The sequence below is a fragment of the Carcharodon carcharias genome, chromosome 40 (genome assembly GCF_017639515.1).
Source record: "Carcharodon carcharias isolate sCarCar2 chromosome 40, sCarCar2.pri, whole genome shotgun sequence".
In the NCBI taxonomy this organism is placed as follows: Eukaryota; Metazoa; Chordata; class Chondrichthyes; order Lamniformes; family Lamnidae; genus Carcharodon; species Carcharodon carcharias.
In genome coordinates this window covers 124,639-150,691 of record NC_054506.1, presented here as the reverse complement: position 1 = coordinate 150,691, position 26,053 = coordinate 124,639, and positions in this window count along the sequence as shown.

Sequence of the window (26,053 nt, the reverse complement as noted above, 5' to 3'; positions counted from 1 at the left end):
CTAATACAATCCAACAGAGAGAGAGACAACCTCCAAATACAGACCAACAGAGAGAGACAACCTCCCAATACAATCCAACAGAGCGAGACAACCTCCCAATACAATCCAACAGAGAGAGACAATCACCCAATACAATCCAACAGAGAGAGAAAACGTCCCAATACAATCCAACAGAGAGAGACAACCACCCAATACAATCCAACAAAGAGAGACAAACTCCCAATACAATCAAACAGAGAGAGAGACAACCTCCCATTACAATACAACAGAGAGAGAGACAACCTCCCAATACAATCAAAGAGAGAGAGAGACAACCTCCCAATACCATCCAACAGAGAGAGACAATCTCCCCATACAATCGAACAGAGAGAGAGACAACCTCCCAATACAATCAAACAGAGAGAGACAACCTCCCAATACAATCCAACAGAGAGAGACAATCTCCCCATACAATCGAAAAGAGAGAGACAACCTCCCAATACAACGCAACAGAGAGAGACAATCTCCCCATACAATCGAAAAGAGAGAGAGACAACCTCCCAATACAATCCAACAGAGAGAGAGACATCCTCCCAATACAATCGAACAGAGAGAGACAACCTCCCAATACAATCCAACAGAGAGAGAGACAACCTCCCAATACAATCCAACAGAGAGAGACAATCTACCCATACAATCGAAAAGAGAGAGACAACTTCCCAATACAATCCAACAGAGAGAGACAATCTACCCATACAATCGAAAAGAGAGAGAGACAACCTCCCAATACAATCCAACAGAGAGAGAGACATACTCCCAAAACAATCCAACAGAGAGAGACAACCTCCCAATACATTCCAACAGAGAGAGAAAACCTCCCAATGCAATCCAGCAGAGAGAGACAATATCCCAATACAATCCAACAGAGAGAGAGAACCTCCCAATACAATCCAACAGAGAGAGATAAAACATCCCAATGCAATCCAACAGAGAGAGAGACATACTCCCAAAACAATTCAACAGAGAGAGACAACCTCCCAATACAATCCAACAGAGAGAGACAACCTCCAAATACAATCCAACAGAGAGAGACAACCTCACTATACAATCCATCAGAGAGAGATAAAACATCCCAATACAATCCAACAGAGAGAGTCAATCTACCAATACAATCCAACAGAGAGAGAGACAACATCCAAATACAGACCAACAGAGAGAGACAACCTACCAATACAATCCGACAGAGCGAGACAACCTCCCAATACATTCCAACAGAGAGAGAAAACCTCCCAATACAATCCAGCAGAGAGAGACAATCTCCCAATACAATCCAACAGAGAGAGACAACCTCCCAATACAATCCAACAGAGAGAGATAAAACATCCCAATGCAATCCAACAGAGAGAGTCAACCTCGTAATACAATCCAACAGAGAGAGAGACAACCTCCAAATACAGACCAACAGAGAGAGACAACCTCCCAATAAAATCCAACAGAGCGAGACAACCTCCCAATACAATCCAACAGAGAGAGACAACCTCCCAATACAATCCAACAGAGAGAGACAATCACCCAATACAATGCAACAGAGAGAGACAAACTCCAAATACAAACCAACAGAGAGAGACAACTTCCCAATACAATCCAACAGAGAGAGATATCCACCCAATACATTCCAACAGAGAGAGAGAACTTCCCAATACAATCCAACAGAGAGAGACAAACTCCCAGTACATTCCAACAGAGAGATATAACCTCCCAATGCAATCCAAAAGAGAGAGACAACATCTCAATACAATCCAACAGAGAGAGACAACCTCCCAATACAATACAACAGAGAAAACTTCCCAATACAATCCAACAGAGAGAGACAATCTCCAAATCAAATACAACAGAGAGAGACAACATCAGAATACAATCCAACAGAGAGAGACAACCTCCCAATACATTCCAACAGAGAGACACAACCTCCCAATACAATCCAACATGGAGAGAAACAAACTCCCAATACAATCCAAAAGAGTGGGAGACAACCTCCCTATACAATCCAACAGAGAGAGAGACAACCTGACAATACAATCCAACAGAGAGAAACAACCTCCCAATACAATCCAACAGAGAGAGAAAACGTCCCAATACAATCCAACAGAGAGAGACAACCACCCAATACAATCGAACAAAGAGAGACAAACGCCCAATACAATCAAACAGAGAGAGAGACAACCTCCCATTACAATACAACAGAGAGAGAGAGATCCTCCCAATACAATCAAAGAGAGAGAGAGACATCTCCCATACCATCCAACAGAGAGAGACAATCTCCCCATACAATCGAACAGAGAGAGAGACAACCTCCCAATACAATCGAACAGAGAGAGACAACCTCCCAATACAATCCAACAGAGAGAGACAATCTCCCCATACAATCGAAAAGAGAGAGACAACCTCCCAATACAACGCAACAGAGAGAGACAATCTCCCCATACAATCGAAAAGAGAGAGAGACAACCTCCCAATACAATCCAACAGAGAGAGAGACATCCTCCCAATACAATCGAACAGAGAGAGACAACCTCCCAATACAATCCAACAGAGAGAGAGACAACCTCCCAATACAATCCAACAGAGAGAGACAATCTACCCATACAATCGAAAAGAGAGAGACAACTTCCCAATACAATCCAACAGAGAGAGACAATCTACCCATACCATCGAAAAGAGAGAGAGACAACCTCCCAATACAATCCAACAGAGAGAGAGACATACTCCCAAAACAATCCAACAGAGAGAGACAACCTCCCAATACAATCCAACAGAGAGAGAGACAACCTCACTATACAATCCAACAGAGAGAGATAAAACATCCCAATACAATCCAACAGAGAGAATCAATCTACCAATACAATCCAACAGAGAGAGAGACAACATCCAAATACAGACCAACAGAGAGAGACAACTTACCAGTACAATCCGACAGAGCGAGACAACCTCCCAATACATTCCAACAGAGAGAGAAAACCTCCCAATGCAATCCAGCAGAGAGAGACAATATCCCAATACAATCCAACAGAGAGAGAGAACCTCCCAATACAATCCAACAGAGAGAGATAAAACATCCCAATGCAATCCAACAGAGAGAGTCAACCTCCTAATACAATCCAACAGAGAGAGAGACAACCTCCAAATACAGACCAACAGAGAGAGACAACCTCCCAATACAATCCAACAGAGCGAGACAACCTCCCAATACAATCCAACAGAGAGAGACAATCACCCAATACAATCCAACAGAGAGAGAAAACGTCCCAATACAATCCAACAGAGAGAGACAACCACCCAATACAATCCAACAAAGAGAGACAAACTCCCAATACAATCAAACAGAGAGAGAGACAACCTCCCATTACAATACAACAGAGAGAGAGACAACCTCCCAATACAATCAAAGAGAGAGAGAGACAACCTCCCAATACCATCCAACAGAGAGAGACAATCTCCCCATACAATCGAACAGAGAGAGAGACAACCTCCCAATACAATCGAACAGAGAGAGACAACCTCCCAATACAATCCAACAGAGAGAGACAATCTCCCCATACAATCGAAAAGAGAGAGACAACCTCCCAATACAACGCAACAGAGAGAGACAATCTCCCCATACAATCGAAAAGAGAGAGAGACAACCTCCCAATACAATCCAACAGAGAGAGAGACATCCTCCCAATACAATCGAACAGAGAGAGACAACCTCCCAATACAATCCAACAGAGAGAGAGACAACCTCCCAATACAATCCAACAGAGAGAGACAATCTACCCATACAATCGAAAAGAGAGAGACAACTTCCCAATACAATCCAACAGAGAGAGACAATCTACCCATACAATCGAAAAGAGAGAGAGACAACCTCCCAATACAATCCAACAGAGAGAGAGACATACTCCCAAAACAATCCAACAGAGAGAGACAACCTCCCAATACATTCCAACAGAGAGAGAAAACCTCCCAATGCAATCCAGCAGAGAGAGACAATATCCCAATACAATCCAACAGAGAGAGAGAACCTCCCAATACAATCCAACAGAGAGAGATAAAACATCCCAATGCAATCCAACAGAGAGAGTCAACCTCCTAATACAATCCAACAGAGAGAGAGACAACCTCCAAATACAGACCAACAGAGAGAGACAACCTCCCAATACAATCCAACAGAGCGAGACAACCTCCCAATACAATCCAACAGAGAGAGACAATCACCCAATACAATGCAACAGATAGAGACAAACTCCAAATACAAACCAACAGAGAGAGACAACCTCCCAATACAATCCAACAGAGAGAGATATACTCCCAATACATTACAACAGAGAGAGAGAACTTCCCAATACAATGCAACAGATAGAGACAAACTCCAAATACAAACCAACAGAGAGAGACAACCTCCCAATACAATCAAACAGAGAGAGAGACAACCTCCCCTTACAATACAACAGAGAGAGAGACAACCTCCCAATACAATCAAAGAGAGAGAGAGACAACCTCCCAATACCATCCAACAGAGAGAGACAATCTCCCCATACAATCGAAAAGAGAGAGAGACAACCTCCCAATACAATCGAACAGAGAGAGACAACCTTCCATTAAAATCCAACAGAGAGAGAGACAACCTCCCAATACAATCCAACAGAGAGAGACAATCTCCCCATACAACCGAAAAGAGAGAGACAACCTCCCAATACAACGCAAAAGAGAGAGACAATCTCCCCATACAATCGAAAAGAGAGAGAGACAAACTCCCAATACAATCCAACAGAGAGAGAGACATCCTCCCAATACAATCGAACAGAGAGAGACAACCTCCCAATACAATCCAACAGAGAGAGAGACAACCTCCCAATACAATCCAACAGAGAGAGACAATCTACCCATACAATCGAAAAGAGAGAGACAACTTCCCAATACAATCCAACAGAGAGAGACAATCTCCCCATACAGTCGAAAAGAGAGAGAGACAACCTCCCAATACAATCCAACAGAGAGAGACAACCTCCCAATACAATCAAAGAGAGAGAGAGACAACCTCCCAATACCATCCAACAGAGAGAGACAATCTCCCCATACAATCGAAAAGAGAGAGAGACAACCTCCCAATACAATCGAACAGAGAGAGACAACCTTCCATTAAAATCCAACAGAGAGAGAGACAACCTCCCAATACAATCCAACAGAGAGGGACAATCTCCCCATACAATCGAAAAGAGAGAGACAACCTCCCAATACAACGCAACAGAGAGAGACAATCTCCCCATACAATCGAAAAGAGAGAGAGACAAACTCCCAATACAATCCAACAGAGAGAGAGACATCCTCCCAATACAATCGAACAGAGAGAGACAACCTCCCAATACAATCCAACAGAGAGAGAGACAACCTCCCAATACAATCCAACAGAGAGAGACAATCTACCCATACAATCGAAAAGAGAGAGACAACTTCCCAATACAATCGAAAAGAGAGAGACAATCTCCCCATACAATCGAAAAGAGAGAGAGACAACCTCCCAATACAATCCAACAGAGAGAGAGACATACTCCCAAAACAATCCAACAGAGAGAGACAACCTCCCAATACAATCCAACAGAGAGAGACAACCTCCAAATACAATCCAACAGAGAGAGAGACAACCTCACTATACAATCCATCAGAGAGAGATAAAACATCCCAATACAATCCAACAGAGAGAGTCAATCTACCAATACAATCCAACAGAGAGAGAGACAACATCCAAATACAGACCAACAGAGAGAGACAACTTACCAATATAATCCGACAGAGCGAGACAACCTCCCAATACATTCCAACAGAGAGAGAAAACCTCCCAATACAATCCAGCAGAGAGAGACAATCTCCCAATACAAACCAACAGAGAGAGACAACCTCCCAATACAATCCAACAGAGAGAGATAAAGCATCCCAATGCAATCCAACAGAGAGAGTCAACCTCCTAATACAATCCAACAGAGAGAGAGACAACCTCCAAATACAGACCAACAGAGAGAGACAACCTCCCAATACAATCCAACAGAGAGAGACAACCTCCCAATACAATCCAACAGAGAGAGACAATCACCCAATACAATGCAACAGAGAGAGACAAACTCCAAATACAAACCAACAGAGAGAGACAACCTCCCAATACAATCCAACAGAGAGAGATATCCTCCCAATACATTCCAACAGAGAGAGAGAACTTCCCAATACAATCCAACAGAGAGAGACAAACTCCCAGTACATTCCAACAGAGAGATATAACCTCCCAATACAATCCAACAGAGAGAGACAACATCTCAATACAATCCAACAGAGAGAGACAACCTCCCAATACAATACAACAGAGAGAGAAAATCTCCCAATACAATCCAACAGAGAGAGACAATCTCCAAATCAAATACAACAGAGAGAGACAACATCAGAATACAATCCAACAGAGAGAGACAACCTCCCAATACATTCCAACAGAGAGACACAACCTCCCAATACAATCCAAAAGAGTGGGAGACAACCTCCCTATACAATCCAACAGAGAGAGAGACAACCTCCCAATACAATCCAACAGAGAGAGAAAACCTCCCAATACAATCCAACAGAGAGAGAGACAACCTCCCAATAGAATCCAACAGAGAGAGACAACCTCCCAATACAATCCAACAGAGAATGACAATCTCGCTATACAATTCAACAGAGAGAAAGACAACCTCTCAATACAATCCAACAGAGAGAGACAACCTCCCAATACAACCCAAAAGAGAGAGAGACAACCTCTCAATACAATCCAACAAAGAGAAAGACAACTTCCCAATACAATCCAACAGAGAGAGACAACCTCGCAATACAATCCAACAGAGAGAGGAAATCTCCCAATACAATCCAGAAGGGAGAGAGACAACCTCCCAATAGAATCCCACAGATAGAGACAACCTCCCAATACAAACCAACAGAGAGAGACTACATCCCAATACAATCCAACAGAGAGAGAGACAACCTCACTATACAATTCAAAAGAGAGAGACAACCTCCCAATACAATCCAACAGAGAGAGACAACCTCCAAATACAATCCAACAGAGAGAGAGAGAGACAACCTCCCAATACAATTCAACAGAGAGAGAGAGACAAACTCCCAATACAATCCAAAAGAGAAAGAGACAACGTCCCAAGACAATACAACAGTGAGAGAGACAACTTCCCAATACATTCAAACAGAGAGAGAGACAACCTCCAAATACAATCCAAGAGAGAGAGAGAGACGACCTCCCAATACAATCCAACAGAGAGAGAAAACCTCCCAATACAATCCAACAGAGAGAGACAACATCCCAATACAATCCAACAAAGAGAGAAAACCTCCCAATAAAATCCAAAGAGAGAGAGACAACCTCCCATTACAATACAACAGAGAGAGAGACAACCTCCCAATACAATCAAAGAGAGAGAGAGACAACCTCCCAATACCATTCAACAGAGAGAGAGAGATCCTCCCAATACAATCCAACAGAGAGAGATAATCTCCCCATACAATCGAACAGAGAGAGAGACAACATCCCAATACAATCGAACAGAGAGAGACAACCTCCCAATACAATCGAAAAGAGCAAGAGACAACCTCCCAATACAATCCAACAGAGAGAGAAAATCTCCCAATACAATCCAAAAGGGAGAGAGACAACATCCCCATAGAATCCCACAGATAGAGACAACCTCCCAATACAATCCAACAGAGAGAGACAACATCCCAATACAATCCAACAGAGAGAGAGACAACCTCGCTATACAATCCAACAGAGAGAGATAACCTCCAAATACAATCCAACAGAGAGAGACAACCTCCAAATACAATCCAACAGAGAGAGAGAGACAAACTCCCAATACAATCCAAAAGAGAGAGAGACAACGTCCCAAGACAATACAACAGTGAGAGAGACCACCTCCCAATACAATCCAAGAGAGAGAGACGACCTCCCATTACAATCCAAAAGAGAGAGAAAACCTCCCAATACAATCCAACAAAGAGAGAGAACCTCCCATTACAATCCAACAGAGAGAGAGACAACCTCCTAATATAATCCAAAACAGAGAGAGAGACAACATCAAAATACAATCCAAAACAGAGAGAGAGTCAACCTCCCAATACAATCCAACAGAGAGAGACAACAACCTAATACAATCCAAAAGAGAGAGACATCCTCCCAATACAATCCAACAGAGAGAGACAACTTCCTAATAGAATCCAAAAGAGAGAGACAACCTCCCTATACAATGCAACAGAGAGAGACAACCTGACAATTCAATCCAACAGAGAGAGAGACAACATCCTAATACAATCCAAAAGAGAGAGAAAACCTCCCAATACAATCCAACAGAGAGAGACAACCTCCCAATACAATCCAACAAAGAGAGACAACATCCCAATACAATCCAACAGAGAGAGAGACAACCTCCCATTACAATACAACAGAGAGAGAGACAACCTCCCAATACAATCAAAGAAAGAGAGAGACAACCTCCCAATACCATCCAACAGAGAGAGACAATCTCCCAATACAATCGAACAGAGAGAGAGACAACCTCCCAATACAATCCAACAGAGAGAGACAATCTCCCAATACAATCGAAAAGAGAGAGAACAACCTCCCAATACAACCCAACAGAGAGAGAGACATACTCCCAATAGAATCGAACAGAGAGAGACAACCTACCAATACAATCAAACAGAGAGAAGACAACCTCCCAATACAATCCAACAGAGAGAGACAATCTCCGCATACAATCGAAAAGAGAGAGACAACATCCCAATACAATCCAACAGAGAGAGAGACATATTCCCAGAAGAATCCAACAGAGAGAGACAACCTCCCAATACAATCCAACAGAGAGAGACAACCTCTCAATACAATCCAACAGAGAGAGAGACAACCTCCCAATACAATCCAACAGAGAGAGACAATCTCCCAATACAATGCAACAGAGAGAGACAATCTCCCCATACAATCGAAAAGAGAGACAACCTCCCAATACAACCCAACAGAGAGAGAGACATACTCCCAATACAATCGAACAGAGAGAGACAACCTACCAATACAATCCAACAGAGAGAAGACAACCTCCCAATACAATCCAACAGAGAGAGACAATCTCCGCATACAATCGAAAAGAGAGAGACAACATCCCAATACAATCCAACAGAGAGAGAGACATATTCCCAAAAGAATCCAACAGAGAGAGACAACCTCCCAATACAATCCAACAGAGAGAGACAACATCCAAATACAATCCAACAGAGAGAGAGTCAACCTCACTATACAATCCATCAGAGAGAGATAAAACATCCCAATACAATCCGACAGAGAGAGTCAATCTACCAATACAATCCAACAGAGAGAGAGACAACTTCCAAATACAGACCAATAGAGAGAGACAACCTACCAATACAATCCGACAGAGCGAGACAACCTCCCAATACATTCCAACAGAGACAGAAAACCTCCCAATACAATCCAACAGAGAGAGAGAGACAACCTCCCAATACAATCCAACAGAGAGAGAGAGACAAACACCCAATACAATCCAAAAGAGAGAGAGACAACGTCCCAAGGCAATACAACAGTGAGAGAGACAACCTCCCAATACAATCCAAGACAGAGAGACGAACTCCCATTACAATCCAAAAGAGAGAGAAAACCTCCCAAAACAATCCAACAGAGAGAGAGAACCTCCCATTACAATCCAACAGAGAGAGAGACAATCTTCTAATATAATCCAAAAACAGAGAGAGAGGCAATATCAAAATACAATCCAAAACAGAGAGTCAACCTCCCAATACAATCCAACAGAGAGAGACAACAACCTAATACAATCCAAAAGAGAGAGACATCCTCCCAATACAATCCAACAGAGAGAGACAACTTCCTAATAGAATCCAAAAGAGAGAGACAACCTCCCTATACAATGCAACAGAGAGAGACAACCTGACAATTCAATCCAACAGAGAGAGAGACAACCTCCTAATACAATCCAACAGAGAGAGAAAACCTCCCAGTACAATCCAACAGAGAGAGACAACCTCCCAATACAATCCAACAAAGAGAGACAACCTCCCAATACAATCCAACAGAGAGAGAGACAACCTTCCATTACAATACAACAGAGAGAGAGAGACAACCTCCCAATACAATCAAAGAAAGAGAGAGACAACCTCACAATACAATCCAACAGAGAGAGAGACATCCTCCCAATACAATCGAACAGAGAGAGACAACCTCCCAATACAATCCAACAGAGAGAGAGACAACCTCCCAATACAATCCAACAGAGAGAGACAACCTCCAAATACAATCCAACAGAGAGAGATAAAACATCCCAATACAATCCAACAGAGAGAGTCAATCTACCAATACAATCCAACAGAGAGAGACAACCTCCCAATACAATCCAACAGAGAGAGATAAAACATCCCAATGCAATCCATAGAGAGAGTCAACCTCCTAATACAATCCAACAGAGAGAGAGACAACCTCCAAATACAGACCAACAGAGAGAGACAACCTCCCAATACAATCCAACAGAGCGAGACAACCTCCCAATACAATCCAACAGAGAGAGACAATCACCCAATACGATGCAACAGAGATAGACAAATTCCAAATACAAACCAACAGAGAGAGACAACCTCCCAATACAATCCAACAGAGAGAGATATCCTCCCAATACATTCCAACAGAGAGAGAGAACTTCCCAATACAATCCAACAGAGAGAGACAAACTCCCAGTACATTCCAACAGAGAGATATAACCTCCCAATACAATCCAACAGAGAGAGACAACATCTCAATACAATCCAACAGAGAGAGACAACCTCCCAATACAATACAACAGAGAGAGAAAACCTCCCAATACAATCCAACAGAGAGAGACAATCTCCAAATCAAATACAACAGAGAGAGACAACATCAGAATACAATCCAACAGAGAGAGACAACTTCCCAATACATTCCAACAGAGAGACACAACCTCCCAATACAATCCAACATGGAGAGAAACAAACTCCCAATACAATCCAAAAGAGTGGGAGACAACCTCCCTATACAATCCAACAGAGAGAGAGACAACCTCCCAATACAATCCAACAGAGAGAGACAACCTCCCAATACAATCCAACAGAGAGAGAGACAACCTCCCAATACAATCCAACAGAGAGAGAGACAACCTCCCAATAGAATCCAACAGAGAGAGACAACCTCCAAATACAATCCAACAGAGAGAGAGAGAGACAACCTCCCAATACATATCCAACAGAGAGAGAGAGACAAACTCCCAATACAATCCAAAAGAGAAAGAGACAACGTTCCAAGACAATACAACAGTGAGAGAGACAACTTTCCAATTCATTCAAACAGAGAGAGAGACAACCTCCCAATACAATCCAAGAGAGAGAGAGAGACGACCTCCCAATACAATCCAACTGAGAGAGAAAACCTCCCAATACAATCCAACAGAGAGAGTCAACCTCCTAATACAATCCAACAGAGAGAGAGACAACCTCCAAATACAGACCAACAGAGAGAGACAACCTCCCAATACAATCCAACAGAGCGAGACAACCTCCCAATACAATCCAACAGAGAGAGACAACCTCCCAATACAATCCAACAGAGAAAGACAATCACCCAATACAATGCAACAGAGAAAGACAAACTCCAAATACAAACCAACAGAGAGAGACAACCTCCCAATACAATCCAACAGAGAGAGATATCCTCCCAATACATTCCAACAGAGAGAGAGAACTTCCCAATACAATCCAACAGAGAGAGACAAACTCCCAGTACATTCCAAAAGAGAGATATAACCTCCCAATACAATCCAACAGAGAGAGACAACATCTCAATACAATCCAACAGAGAGAGACAACCTCCCAATACAATACAACAGAGAGAGAAAACCTCCCAATACAATCCAACAGGGGGAGACAATCTCCAAATCAAATACAACAGAGAAAACATCAGAATACAATCCAACAGAGAGAGACAACCTCCCAATACATTCCAACAGAGAGACACAACCTCCCAATACAATCCAACATGGAGAGAAACAAACTCCCAATACAATCCAAAAGAGTGGGAGACAACCTCCCTATACAATCCAACAGAGAGAGAGACAACCTCCGAATACAATCCAACAGAGAGAGACAACCTCCCAATACAATCCAACAGAGAGAGAGACAACCTCCCAATAGAATCCAACAGAGAGAGACAACCTCCCAATACAATCCAACAGAGAATGACAATCTCGCTATACAATTCAACAGAGAGAAAGACAACCTCTCAATACAATCCAACAGAGAGAGACAACCTCGCAATACAATCCAACAGAGAGAGAAAATCTCCCAATACAATCCAAAAGGGAGAGAGACAACCTCCCAATAGAATCCCACAGATAGAGACAACCTCCCAATACAAACCAACAGAGAGAGACTACATCCCAATACAATCCAACAGAGAGAGAGACAACCTCACTATGCAATTTAAAAGAGAGAGACAACCTCCCAATACAATCCAACAGAGAGAGACAACCTCCAAATACAATCCAACAGAGAGAGAGAGAGACAACCTCCCAATACAATCCAACAGAGAGAGAGAGGAAACTCCCAATACAATCCAAAAGAGAAAGAGACAACGTCCCAAGACAATACAACAGTGAGAGAGACAACTTCCCAATACATTCAAACAGAGAGAGAGACAACCTCCCAATACAATCCAAGAGAGAGAGAGAGACGACTTCCCAATACAATCCAACAGAGAGAGAAAACCTCCCAATACAATCCAACAGAGAGAGACAACCACCCAATACAATCCAACAAAGAGAGAAAACCTCCCAATACAATCCAACAGAGAGAGAGACAACCTCCCATTACAATACAACAGAGAGAGAGAGACAACCTCCCAATACAATCAAAGAGAGAGAGAGACAACCTCCCAATACCATCCAACAGAGAGAGAGAGATCCTCCCAATACAATCCAACAGAGAGAGACAATCTCCCCATACAATCGAACAGAGAGAGAGACAACATCCCAATACAATCGAACAGAGAGAGACAACCTCCCAATACAATCCAACAGAGAGAGAGACAAACTCCCAATACAATCCAACAGAGAGAGACAATCTCCCCATACAATCGAAAAGAGAGAGACAACCTCCCAATACAATCCAACAGAGAGAGACAATCTCCCCATACAATCGAAAAGAGCAAGAGACAACCTCCCAATACAATCCAACAGAGAGAGACAATCTCCCAATACAATCCAAAAGGGAGAGAGACAACATCCCAATAGAATCCAACAGAGAGAGACAACATCCCAATACAATCCAACAGAGAGAGAGACAACCTCGCTATACAATCCAACAGAGAGTGACAACCTCCCAATACAATCCAACAGAGAGAGACAACCTCCAAATACAATCCAACAGAGAGAGAGAGACAAACTCCCAATACAATCCAAAAGAGAGAAAGAAAACGTCCCAAGACAATACAACAGTGAGAGAGACAACCTCCCAATACAATCCAAGAGAGAGAGACGACCTCCCATTACAATCCAAAAGAGAGAGAAAACCTCCCAATACAATCCAACAAAGAGAGAGAACCTCCCATTACAATCCAACAGAGAGAGAGACAACCTCCTAATATAATCCAAAACAGAGAGAGAGACAACATCAAAATACAATCCAAAACAGAGAGAGAGTCAACCTCCCAATACAATCCAACAGAGAGAGACAACAACCTAATACAATCAAAAAGAGAGAGACATCATCCCAATACAATCCAACAGAGAGAGACAAACTCCTAATAGAATCCAAGAGAGAGAGACAACCTCCCTATACAATGCAACAGAGAGAGACAACCTGACAATTCAATCCAACAGAGAGAGAGACAACCTCCTAATACAATCCAACAGAGAGAGAAAACCTCCCAATACAATCCAACAGAGAGAGACAACCTCCCAATACAATCCAACAAAGAGAGACAACCTCCCAATACAATCCAACAGAGAGAGAGACAACCTTCCATTACAATACAACAGAGAGAGAGACAACCTCCCAATACAATCAAAGAAAGAGAGAGACAACCTCCCAATACCATCCAACAGAGAGAGACAATCTCCCCATACAATCGAACAGAGAGAGAGACAACCTCCCAATACAATCGAACAGAGAGAGACAACCTCTCAATACAATCCAACAGAGAGAGAGACAACCTCCCAATACATTCCAACAGAGAGAGACAATCTCCCCATACAATCGAAAAGAGAGAGACAACCTTCCAATACAATGCAACAGAGAGAGACAATCTCCCCATTCAATCGAAAAGAGAGAGAGACAACCTCCCAATACAACCCAACAGAGAGAGAGACATACTCCCAATACAATCGAACAGAGAGAGACAACCTACCAATACAATCCAACAGAGAGAAGACAACCTCCCAATACAATCCAACAGAGAGAGACAATCTCCGCATACAATCGAAAAGAGAGAGACAACATCCCAATACAATCCAACATAGAGAGAGACATATTCCCAAAAGAATCCAACAGAGAGAGACAACCTCCCAATACAATCCAACAGAGAGAGACAACCTCCAAATACAATCCAACAGAGAGAGAGACAACCTCACTATACAATCCATCAGAGAGAGATAAAACATCCCAATACAATCCAACGGAGAGAGTCAATCTACCAATACAATCCAACAGAGAGAGAGACAACTTCCAAATACAGACCAACAGAGAGAGACAACCTACCAATACAATCCGACAGATCGAGACAACCTCCCAATACATTCCAAAAGAGAGAGAAAACCTCCCAATGCAATCCAACAGAGAGAGACAATCTCCCAATACAATCCAAAAGAGAGAGACAACCTCCCAATACAATCCAACAGAGAGAGAGAGACAACCTCCCAATACAATCCAACAGAGAGAGAGAGACAAACACCCAATACAATCCAAAAGAGAGAGAGACAACGTCCCAAGGCAATACAACAGTGAGAGAGACAACCTCCCAATACAATCCAAGACAAAGAGACGAACTCCAATTACAATCCAAAAGAGCGAGAAAACGTCCCAATACAATCCAACAGAGAGAGAGACAACCTCCTAATATTATCCAAAACAGAGAGAGAGACAACATCAAAATACAATCCAAAACAGAGAGAGAGTCAACCTCCCAATACAATCCAACAGAGAGAGAGAACAACCTAATACAATCCAAAAGAGAGAGACATCCTCCCAATACAATGCAACAGAGAGAGACAACCTCCTAATAGAATCCAAAAGAGAGAGACAACCTCCCAATACAATGCAACAGAGAGAGACAACCTGACAATTCCAGCCAACAGAGAGAGAGACAACCTCCTAATACAATCCAACAGAGAGAGAAAACCTCCCAATACAATCCAACAAAGAGAGACAACCTCCCAATACAATCCAACAGAGAGAGAGACAACCTTCCATTACAATACAACAGAGAGAGAGACAACCTTCCAATATAATCAAAGAAAGAGAGAGACAACCTCCCAATACCATCCAACAGAGAGAGACAATCTCCACATACAATCGGACAGAGAGAGAGACAACCTTCCAATACAATCGAACAGAGAGAGACAACCTCCCAATACAATCCAACAGAGAGAGAGACAACCTCCCAATACAATCCAACAGAGAGAGACTATCTCCCCATACAATCGAAAAGAGAGAGACAACCTCCCAATACAACCCAACAGAGAGAGAGACATACTCCCAATACAATCGAACGGAGAGAGACAACCTATCAATACAATCCAACAGAGAGAATACAACCTCCCAATACAATCCAACAGAGAGAGACAATCTCCGCATACAATCGAAAAGAGAGAGACAACCTCCCAATACAATCCAACAGAGAGAGAGACATATTCCCAAAAGAATCCAACAGAGAGAGACAACCTCCCAATACAATCCAACAGAGAGAGACAACCTCCAAATACAATCCAACAGAGAGAGAGACAACCTCACTATACAATCCATCAGAGAGAGATAAAACATCCCAATACAATGCAACAGAGAGAGTCAATCTACCAATACAATCCAACAGAGAGAGAGACAACTTCCAAATACAGACCAACAGAGAGAGACAACCTAACAATACAATCCGAAGAGCGAGATAACCTCCCAATTCATTCCAACACAGAGAGAAAACTTCACAATACAATCCAACAGAGAGAGACAATCTCCCAATACAATCCAACAGAGAGCGACAACGTCTCAATACAATCCAACAGAGAGAGACAACCTCCCAATATAGTCCAACAGAGAGAGACATTCTTCCCATACAATCGAAAAGAGAGAGAGACAACCTCCCAATACAATCCAACAGAGAGAGACAAGCTTCCAATACAATCCAACAGAGAGTGACAATCTTCAAATACAATCCAACAGAGAGAGTCAACCTCCCAATACAATCCAACAGAGAGAGACAACCTCCCAATACAATCCAAAAGAGAGAGACAACCTCCCAATACAATACAACAGAGAGAGACAACCTACCAATAAAGTCCAACAGAGAGATAAAACCTCCCAATACAATCCAACAGAGAGAGTCAACCTCCCAATACAGACCAACAGAGAGAGAGACAACCTCCAAATACAGACCAACAGAGAGAGACAACCTCCCAATACAATCCAACAGAGCGAGACAACCTCCCAATACATTCCAACAGAGAGAGACAACCTCCCAATACAATCCAACAGAGAGAGACAATATCCCAATACAATCCAAAAGAGAGAGACAACATCCCAATACAGACCAACAGAGAGAGAGTCAACCTCCCAATACAGACCAACAGAGAGAGAGTCAACCTCCCAATACAGACCAACAGAGAGAGAGTCAACCTCCCAATACAGACCAACAGAGAGAGAGTCAACCTCCCAATACATTCCAACAGAGAGAGACAACCTCCCAATACAATCCAACAGAGAGAGAGTCAACCTCCCAATACATTCCAACAGAGAGAGACAACCTCCCAATACAATCGAACAGAGAGAGACAACCTCCCAATACAATCCAACAGAGAGAGAGACAACCTCCCAATACAATCCAACAGAGAGAGACAATCTCCCCATACAATCGAAAAGAGAGAGACAACCTCCCAATACAACCCAACAGAGAGAGAGACATACTCCCAATACAATCGAACGGAGAGAGACAACCTATCAATACAATCCAACAGAGAGAATACAACCTCCCAATACAATCCAACAGAGAGAGACAATCTCCGCATACAATCGAAAAGAGAGAGACAACCTCCCAATACAATCCAACAGAGAGAGAGACATATTCCCAAAAGAATCCAACAGAGAGAGACAACCTCCCAATACAATCCAACAGAGAGAGACAACCTCCAAATACAATCCAACAGAGAGAGAGACAACCTCACTATACAATCCATCAGAGAGAGATAAAACATCCCAATACAATGCAACAGAGAGAGTCAATCTACCAATACAATCCAACAGAGAGAGAGACAACTTCCAAATACAGACCAACAGAGAGAGACAACCTAACAATACAATCCGAAGAGCGAGATAACCTCCCAATTCATTCCAACACAGAGAGAAAACTTCACAATACAATCCAACAGAGAGAGACAATCTCCCAATACAATCCAACAGAGAGCGACAAAGTCTCAATACAATCCAACAGAGAGAGACAACCTCCCAATATAGTCCAACAGAGAGAGACATTCTTCCCATACAATCGAAAAGAGAGAGAGACAACCTCCCAATACAATCCAACAGAGAGAGACAAGCTTCCAATACAATCCAACAGAGAGTGACAATCTTCAAATACAATCCAACAGAGAGAGTCAACCTCCCAATACAATCCAACAGAGAGAGACAACCTCCCAATACAATCCAAAAGAGAGAGACAACCTCCCAATACAATACAACAGAGAGAGACAACCTACCAATAAAGTCCAACAGAGAGAGACAACCTCCCAATACAATCCAACAGAGAGAGTCAACCTCCCAATACAATCCAACAGAGAGAGAGACAACCTCCAAATACAGACCAACAGAGAGAGACAACCTCCCAATACAATCCAACAGAGCGAGACAACCTCCCAATACATTCCAACAGAGAGAGACAACCTCCCAATACAATCCAACAGAGAGAGACAATATTCCAATACAATCCAAAAGAGAGAGACAACATCCCAATACAATCCAACAGAGAGAGTCAACCTCCCAATACAATCCAACAGAGAGAGAGACAACCTCCAAATACAGACCAACAGAGAGAGACAACCTCCCAATACAGTCCAACAGAGCGAGACAACCTCCCAATACATTCCAACAGAGAGAGACAACCTCCCAATACAATCCAACAGAGCGAGACAACCTCCCAATACATTCCAACAGAGAGAGACAACCTCCCAATACAATCCAACAGAGAGAGACAATGTTCCAATACAATCCAAAAGAGAGAGACAACCTCCCAATACACTCCAAAAGAGAGAGAAAACCTCCCAATACAATCCAAAAGACAGAGAAATCCTCCCAATACATTCCAACAGAGAGAGACAACCTCACAATACATTCCAACAGAGATAGGCAAACTCCCAATACATTCCAACAGAGAGAGATAACATCCCAATACAGCACAACAGAGAGAGACAACATCTCAATACAATGCAAGAGAGAGAGACAACCTCCCAATACAATACAACAGAGAAAGAAAACCTCCCAATACAATCCAACAGAGAGAGACAATCTCCCAATAAAATACAACAGAGAGAGACAACCTCCCAATACAATACAACAGAGAGAGACAACCTACCAATACATTCCAACAGAGAGAGACTACCTCCCAATGCATTTCAAAAGAGAGAGACAAGCTCTCAATACAATCCAACAGAGAGACACAACCTCCCAATACAATCCAACATGGAGACAGACAAACTCCCAATGCAATCCAAAAGAGTGGGAGACAACATCCCTATATAATCCAACAGAGAGAGAGACAACCTCCCAATACAATCCAGCAGAGAGAGACAACCTCCCAATACAATCCAACAGAGAGAGCGGCAACGTCCCAATAGAATCCAACAGAGAGAGACAACCTCCCAATACAATCCAACAGAGAGTGACAATCTCCCAATACAATTCAACAGAGAGAAAGAAAACCTCCCAATACAATCCAACAGTGAGAGACAACTTCCCAATACAATCCAAAAAAGAGAGAGAGACAACCTCTCAATACAATCCAACAGATAGAAAGACAACTTCCAAATACAATCCAACAGAGAGAGACAACCTCGCAATACAATCCAACAGAGAGAGACAATCTCCCAATACAATCCAAAAGGGAGAGAGACAACCTCCCAATAGAATCCCACAGATAGAGACAACCTCTAATACAATCCAACAGAGAGAGACAACATCCCAATGCAATCCAACAGAGAGAGAGACAACCTCATATACAATCCAACAGAGAGAGACAACCTCCCAATACAATCCAACAGAGAGAGACAACCTCCCAATAAAATCCAACAGAGATAGAGAGACAACCTCCCAATACAATCCAACAGAGAGAGAGACAACCTCCTAATGCTATCCGGCAGAGAGAGAGACAACCTCCCAATACAATCCAAAAGAGTGAGAGAGAACCTCCCAATACAATCCAACAGAGAAAGAGACAACATCCCAATACAATCCAGCAGAGAGACAACCTCCAAAAACAATCCAACAGAGAGACAACCTCCCAATACAATCCAACAGAGCGAGACAACCTCCCAATACAATCCAACAGAGAGAGAGACAACCTCCCAGTACAATCCAACAGAGAGATACCACCTCCCAATACAATCCAACAGAGGGAGAAACAACCTCCCAATACAATCCAACAGAGAGAGACAACCTCCCAATACAATCCAACAGAGAGAGACAACCTCCCAATAAATTCCAACAGAGCGGGATAACCTCCTAATACTACCCAACAGAGAGATAGACAACCTCCCAATACAATCCAACAAAGAGACATCCTCTCAATACAATCCAACAGAGAGAGACAACCTTCGAATACAATCCAACAGAGAGGGACAACCTCCGAATACAATCCAACAGAGAGAGACAACCTCCTTATACAATCCAACAGAGAGTGACAACCTCCCATTACAATCCAACAGAGAGAGACAACCTCCCAATACAATCCAACAGAGAGAGACAATCTCCCAATTCAATCCAACAGAGAGAGAGACAACCTCCCAATACAATCCGACAGAGAGAGAGACAACCTCCCGTTAAATCCCACAGAGAGAGATAACCTCCCAATACAATCCAAAAGATTGAGAGACAGCCTCCCAATACAATCCAACAGAGAGAGACAACCTCCCAGTACATTCCAACAGAGTGAGACAACCTCCCAATACTACCCAACATAGAGAGAGAGAACCTACCAATACAATCCAACAGAGAGACAACCTCTCAATGCAATCCAACAGAGATATACAACCTCCCAATACAATCCAACAGAGAGAGCCAACCTCCCAATACTATCCAACAGAGAGAGATAACCTCCCAATACAATCCAAGAGAGTGAGAGACAACCTCCCAATACAATCCAACAGAGAGAGATAACCTCCCAATACAATCCAAGAGAGTGAGAGACAACCTCCCAATACAATCGAATAGATAGAGACAACCTCCCAATACAATCCAACAGAGAGATACAACCTCCCAATACAATCCAACAGAGAGAGAGACAACCTCCCCATACAATCCAAGAGAGAGAGAGCGATAACCTCCCAATACAATCCATCAGAGAGAGACTACCTCCCAATACAATCCAACAGAGAGAGACAACCTCCCAATACAATCCAACAGAGAGAGAGACAACCTCCCACTACAATCGAACAGAGAGAGACAACCTCCCAATACAATCCAACAGAGAAAGTGACAACCTCCCAATACTGCGGTTGGGTTTGGGTGAATGGTGGGCTATGTGTTGAGAGGGGTAGGATGCAGAGAGAGCGTGGGGGATGTGGAGAGCTTGGTTTCTTGAGAAACTGTGGGATATGGGTTGACGGGAATGGTGGTTGGGGAGAGAGGGGTTGATGTGCGGAGGAGGGAATGTGGGGATGTTTTGGATGTTGGGGGTGGTTGTGGGGCGTGGGAATGAGGGGATGGGTGGTTCTGGAGAGAGGGGGTGCTATTTGGAGAGGGTTGAGATGGGGGGTTGTGGAGAGACGGGGGGATATGGGGAGAAGGTGGATGGGGTAGATGTGGGGAGATGCGGTAAAGGGCATATGTGGGGAGTGGGGCGATGCGGGGTGGTGGTGGTTTTTGTGGGGGATGTGGGAAGTGGGAATGAGGGGAGGGCTGGGTCTGGAGAGAGTGGAGGTGATGTGGGAAGACCGGGTGTGGGGAGTGGGGTTTGTGGGGAGGGGGTGGACATTCAATGGTATTACTATCGCTGAATCACCCACTATCAACTTCCTGTGGGTTACCATTGACCAGAAACTGTATTGGACTAGCCTTATAATACTGTGGCTACAAGAGCAGGTCAGAGGCTGGGAATCCTGCAGAGAGTATCTCACCTCCTGACTCCCCAAAGCCTATCCACCAGGGCACAAGTCAGGAGTATGCTGGAATACTCTCCACTTGCTTGGGTGAGTTGCAGCTCCAACAACACTCAAGAAGGTTGACACCGTCCAGGACCAAGCAGCACCCCGGCTCGATCGGCACCCCATCCACAAACATTCACTCCCTTCACCAGCATCGCAGAGTGGTTGCAGTGTGTACCATCTACAAGATGCACAGCACCAACTCACCAAGGCTCCTTAGACAGCACCGTTCAAACACTTGACCACTACTATCTAGAAGGACGAGGGCAGCAGACACATGGGGAAGACCCACCGCCTGGAAGTTCCCCTCCGAGCCCCTCACCATCCCGACTTGGAAATATATCGGCCTTTCCTTCACTGTTTCTCGGTCAAAATCCTGGAACTCCCTCCCTAATAGCGCCGTGGGTGTACCTACACCACACGGACAAAATCCTGGAACTCCCTCCCTAATAGCGCCGTGGGTGTACCTACACCACACGGACAAAATCCTGGAACTCCCTCGCTAACAGCGCCGTGGGTGTACCTACACCACACGGGACAAAATCCTGGAACTCCCTCCCTAACAGCACCGTGGGTGTACCTACACCACACACAGGGACAAAATCCTGGAACTCCCTCCCTAACAGCACCGTGGGTGTACCTACACCACACGGGACAAAATCCTGGAAATCCCTCCCTAACAGCGCCGTGGGTGTACCTACACCACACGGACAAAATCCTGGAACTCCCTCCCTAATAGCGCCGTGGGTGTACCTACACCACACGGGACAAAATCCTGGAACTCCCTCCCTAACAGCGCGGTGGGTGTACCTACACCACACGGACAAAATCCTGGAACTTCCTCCCTAACAGCGCCGTGGGTGTACCTACACCACACGGGACAAAATCCTGGAACACCCTCCCTAACAGCACCGTGGGTGTACCTACACCACACGGGACAAAATCCTGGAACTCCCTCCCTAACAGCGCTGTGGGTGTACCTACACCACACGGGGACAAAATCCTGGAACTCCCTCCCTAACAGCGCCGTGGGTGTACTTGCACCACATGGACCGCAGCGGTTCAAGAAGTTAGCTCACCATTATCTTCTCAAGGGCAATGCGGGATGAGCAACAAAAGCTAACCTCGTCGGCCACACCCACATCCCTTGAATTACTTTAAAGAACTCTGCCCTCCTCTTCAATTGCGTTCCAAACAATCAAACTCCAGAGGCCTTAGCCATCATCAAACATCTCCCACATTTCAGTGTCTGCCATCTCAATACCTCATTTGCGGACGTCTTTGTCGCAGTGGTATGGTCATCCAGGAGGTTGTGACCTGGTGGCCAGTTCACCGTATGTAAGGTCTTTGGGTACACAGCTGTCATCCATCCGATGAACACTGTCGAGCCAGCGCGGACGCTGCTGGCTTTCAACAATGAGTGAATGCTGACAAAGTTAGCAGATTCCCCAGATGTATGAGCTGGTGACCTTCTCCTGCCAAGAGATGCCGAGCGGACGTCTGAGACAGCGAAGGCGGAAATTGTTCAGCCCTTGCCTCTCGTCAAACACATGTCGCCCATATCTCACCGCTGTGGGACCGTGCTGAAGATGCAAGCCTGGTGGATTCGCAGTTTGGTATTATCAGTCAGCAGCCAAGCCGGTAACGAACAGAGTGTCTCACGTTCCCTTGGGCTCAACCGGAGAGGTCGCAATGGGATCCCTGACGTCTGGGCAGCCCAGGGTCTCCCAGATTTTGCCCCGGTTGGCCTCCTAGACAGGGCACCGCAATTCTGCTGCGGAGCACTAATGCAACATGGAGACAGCAGCGACAAGGCGCAGGGAATGGGTGGGGTGGGCTGTCTCCGGTAGAGGGACTGTTGTGTGTTCTCCTTGTCAGCCGCCAACCACTTCAAGTTGGGACAGTCCTTGGCTAACAGAGGGCTGACCCACCACAATCCATCTACTTCACTGTAAGCTCGGAGTTTAGAATAAAAACAAGAACAGAATTACCTGGAAAAACCCAGCAGGTCTGGCAGCGTCGGCGGGGAAGAAAAGAGTTGACGTTTCGAGTCCTCATGACCCTTCGACAGAACTTGAGTTCGAGTCCAAGAAATAGTTGAAATATAAGCTGGTTTAAGGTGTGTGTGTGGGGGGGGGGGGGTGCGGAGAGAGAGAGAGAGACAGAGAGAGAGAGAGTTGGAGGGGGGTTGGGGGGTGTGGTTGTAGGGACAAACAAGCAGTGATAGAAGCAGATCATCAAAAGATGTCAACGACAATAGTACAATAGAACACATAGGTGTTAAAGTTAAAGTTGGTGATATTATCTAAACGAATGTGCTAATTAAGAATGGATGGTAGGGCACTCAAGGTATAGCTCTAGTGGGGGTGTTTTTTTTAAAAAATAATGGAAATAGGAAATAGTTTTTCCAGGTAATTCTGTTTTGTTTTGGATTTCCAGCATCCACAGTTTTGTTGTTTTTATATATGTTCAGAGTCAGTGTTTATTCAGCAGGATAAGGATCACTCACTGTGTAACTGTACAGAGTCAGTGTTTATTCAGCAGGATAAGGATCACTCACTGTGTAACTGTAGAGAGTCAGTGTTTATTCAGCAGGGTAAGAATCACTCACTGTGTAACTGTACAGAGTCACTGTTTATTCAGGGTAAGGATCACTCACTGTGTAACTGTACAGAGTCACTGTTTATTCAGCAGGGTAAGGATCACTCACTGTCTAACTGTACAGAGTCACTGTTTATTCAGCAGGGTAAGAATCACTCAGTGTGTAACTGTACAGAGTCACTGTTTATTCAGCAGGGTAAGGATCACTCACTGTGTAACTGTACAGAGTCAGTAGTTATTAAGCAGAGTAAGGATCACTCACTGTGTAACTGTACAGAGTCACTGTTTATTCAGGGTAAGGGTCACTCATTGTGTAACTGTAGAGAGTCACTGTTTATTCAGGGTAAGGATCACTCACTGTGTAACTATACAGAGTCACTGTTTATTCAGGGTAAGGATCACTCAGTGTAACTGTACAGAGTCACTGTTTATTCAGCAGGGTAAGGATCACTCAATGTGTAACTGTACAGATTCACTGTTTATTCAGCAGGGTAAGGATCACTCACTGTGTAACTGTACAGATTCACTGTTTATTCAGCAGGGTAAGGATCACTCACTGTGTAACTGTACAGAATCACTGTTTATTCAACAGGGTAAGGATCATTCACTGTGTAACTGTACAGAGTCACTGTTTATTCAGCAGGGTAAGGATCACTCACTGTGTAACTGTACAGAGTCACTGTTTATTCAGCAGGGAAAGGATCACTCACTGTGTAACTGTACAGAGTCACTGTGTCACTGTACAGAGTCACTGTTTATTCAGAAGGGTGAGGGTCACACTGTAACTGTACAGAGTCACTGTTTATTCAGGGTAAAGATGACTCACTGTTTAACTATACAGAGTAACTGTTTATTATGCAGGGTGAGGATCACTCACTGTAACTGTACAGAGTCACTGTTTATTCAGGGTAAGAATCACTCACTGTGTAACTGTACAGAGTCACTGTTTATTCAGCAGGGTAACGATCACTCACTGTGTAACTGTAGAGAGTCACGGTTTATTCAGCAGGGTAAGGATCACTCACTGTGTAACTGTACAGAGTCACTGTTTATTCAGCAGGGTAAGGATCACTCACTGTGTAACTGTACAGAGTCACTGTTTATTCAGCAGGGTAAGGATCACTCACTGTGTAACTGTACAGAGTCACTGTTTATTCAGCAGGGCAAGGATCACTCACTGTGTAACTGTACAGAGTCACTGTTTATTCAGCAGGGTAAGGGTCAATCACTGTGTAACTGTACAGAGTCAGTGTTTATGCAGCAGAGTAAGGATCACGCACTGTGTAACTGTACAGAGACACTGTTTATTCAGCAGGGCGTGGATCACTCACTGTGTAACTGTACAGAGTCACTGTTTATTCAGCAGGGTAAGGATCACTCACTGTGTAACTGTACAGAGTCACTCTTTATTCAGCAGGGTAAGGATCACTCACTGTGTAACTGTACAGAGTCACTGTTTATTCAGGGTAAGGATCACTCACTGTGTAACTGCACAGAGTCACTGTTTATTCAGCAGGGTAAGGGTCACTCACTGTGTAACTGTACAGAGTCACTGTTAATTCAGCAGGGTAAGGATCACTCACTGTGTAACTGTACAGAGTCAGTGTTTATTCAGCAGGGTAAGGATCACTCACTGTGTAACTGTACAGAGTCACTGTTTATTCAGCAGGGTAAGGGTCACTCACTGTGTAACTGTACAGAGTCACTGTTTATTCAGCAGAGTAAGGATCACTCACTGTGTAACTGTACAGAGTCACTGT